Consider the following 3,191-nt stretch of genomic DNA (forward strand, 5'->3'; position numbering starts at 1 on the left):
CGATAAAGAACAAGAGCATGAGGTAAGTCTTTTCGGTGATGATGAGAAACACTGCATACCAGAAAGGTAAACAAAATACATAGATGTTGAAGGCTCAATTTCAAAATATGGGAAAAAGACAAAAACATCTTGAAAGTTATAATGTTCAAAAATATGAAAAAAATAAAAGATAATTTTGACGCTGAAACTGTTAATCTTAGAATCAACAAATGCATAAATGCAAATTTAAGTTATTGAAATTCAATATATTTTTATATTAGAGACTCACTTCACTACTATACAGAAAAAACACATTATTGAAAAAACAAAGACAAAATATATTAACATATCACTATTACTACTACATAACACAATAAAAACACCAAATAACGTTCTTAACAAATAAAAGTGATCATCTAATTACATTGTCCAAAAAATCATACTTTTAACAACAATAAAACAATATTCCGCGCGAAGCGCGGACACCCATCTAGTTTTATATAAAGTGACAGTTGACGATTCATATTTTATATAAAGTGACAATGGTACTTAGGCTTCGAATGGGAAATACAAATATAGCGGTTTGAATTTAGTGAATCTAGTGGATTAAGTGGAAAAAAAATGAATCTAACTGTTTAAGTGCAGTTCGAACAGATTTAGTGTTCTAAATGTATATTTAAATGGCGAAAAAATAGTCTAAAGCATTGTACAAAATTATAATAATATATAGATATATATATATATTTAAAACTAAATCAATAGATAAAATAACACATAATTTATATATATATATATATATATATATATTAAAGTGACATAGTTGAATTAAATAAAAAGCCAATTTTTAATAATATATAAATTATATATTATAAACTAGTTTTCTAAGACTATCCATAAATATATAAACTGTACTAGTAAATAAATGGAAAAAATATTATTAAATATATAAACTACAATACGCTGTATAACCAGATTTAATATCAACAGAAAATATAATAACTACATGATAAACTGATATATATATATATATATATATATATATATATATTAATTTTTAAAGTAAGATAAGTATAGTAAAATAACACGAGCTGCGTAAAACATTTCAAATTGCTAGCACTTAGCAGTAGTTGGCTTATCTTTACAAAAAAGAACAACAAGCAGTCTATTTTATTTTTATTATTAAAATTTTTTGAACGGATAATTTTTTGTATATTATTCGAGAAACATTACAACATTTGAAATATTACACGTGTTATAATTATGATGATCCTTATGTTTTTTAGAAAAATAAGTTGGTTCAAGATATAGTTATGAAAACTACCGCTGAAATTGACCAAAAACAACTGCAGAAATAGCTAAGAGTTAGAATATTTAGTTGATGAATTATCAAAAGAAAGGAGCTAAAAGTGTTTGAAAATGTAATATTTATAATCAGGACTATTACTTTCAAGATTTTTTCAAATCCTAGCCATTGATCAATTCCTACCAAAACAAATAAAGTAATAATCTATAAAGAATATAAATAGTGTATGAAAATACGAACGAATATTATCGACTAGTAAATTTGAAACCAATAACAAGAAGAAATTTAATTTACCAACCTTCCTTTTTGTTTTGACATATTATGCATGTTTAATAACAAAAATAGAATAAAAAACATTGATTTTAGTATATAATTATTATAACAAGTTGGAGTCAACCACATGGCCCTGGAGATTATATTGATGTCTCTACCAACTTCGCCGATATTTGAGTAATTACAAGATTTTTTTGTTATAGTATATTGTTTAAGTTGTACGATTATAAGAAAACCAACACATGTCTGACGTCTACGACAAAGAAAAACAGGGGGCTGCTTACACAGACAAAAGGATTGTTTCATGCTTTACTGTTTTATCAGTTCGTAAATATATACGATTAAACAAATATATGGTCATGTTCAGAGAAGATAAATAAATGGTTTACTGATCGCGCAAAAATTGTTATCGAAAATCGAATACGTATGGGCAAAATTAGGCGAACTGACTCGTTGTAAGAGAAATGGGTTTCTGGTACTTTGGGTCGGGTCGATTCTAATACGAAGCCCAACAAATACAACACAAATCAGTGAGGACAAATACATCTGCTTCGAGGAAAAGACAATGAATAAAATCACCTGCTTCAAGAAAAAATGATTCTCTATTTTAACTCGAGTGCTTTTGTGGTTTTACAACTACGATTGTATTCTACACAAAATCTTTGATATATTAACAACTCACCATCTATTTTATTTAAGAGTGATTTGCAAGAAAAATAATAACTATAAAGGTCAGTATGTGATTTGATAAAAAAAAAAAGGTCAGTATTGTTATAAACCAAATCATGATCGACCATGGACCAGTCCGTACTGCAGGCACAATCCAGGACATGATAAAGACAACCAGAGACTATGTGTTTATCTAGTATATATTCTATGTATATCTGTAACATAGTGTTTATCCTTATCCTTATCTTGTTAGGATAAACATGACCTTATGACGGTCTAATACCTTGTATATATATAGACCTTCTGGTCGACAGTAATGATAACAGAAGTATTTCTCCAACACTTCATTTAAACCACGTTATCAGCACGACGTTGCTCTCATAAACCCTAACCCTAAAAACCAGAAATAAATCCGAACAGTAAAAACCCTAATTCCCGACAAAATTCAAACAACTCTATCCCTCAACTCCGGTGGATCCAGACGACGAGCCAGATACCAAATTAAAGCTCTTGACGAGACGAAGCCAACACCGCTAACCCCGCATCAATCGGAGTTTGGACGCGCCCCCACGCTCAGCTACAATACAGGCGGAAAATTTGTTCCGGAAACTAAAAATCTCTCTCAAACATATACCAGTCTCCTATTCCAACAAGCAGCAACAAAAACAATAATTCCGAGCAATGCATCAGCTAACCAGGAATATCTCTAACTGATAGACCGATCAACCCATCAAAAGTTTTCAGATATCATCGAAAACTCATCTAAAACCCATAAAGTATTAAATATCCTCATCCGCAACCATGTAGCTATATTTAGCAACATGTATCTGCAAATAAAATAAAACCATAAACCATAAACTCTTAAAATTTCGAACTTGAACTTGTTTTGAACCTGTTCTTAATCTGAAACTGATTTTAAAATTGTTTAAAACTTTTCCTGATGATAGTTTCACATTAGAACTGTTTA

This window comes from Brassica oleracea, chromosome C1 (assembly GCF_000695525.1).
Source record: "Brassica oleracea var. oleracea cultivar TO1000 chromosome C1, BOL, whole genome shotgun sequence".
NCBI lineage: Eukaryota > Viridiplantae > Streptophyta > Magnoliopsida > Brassicales > Brassicaceae > Brassica > Brassica oleracea.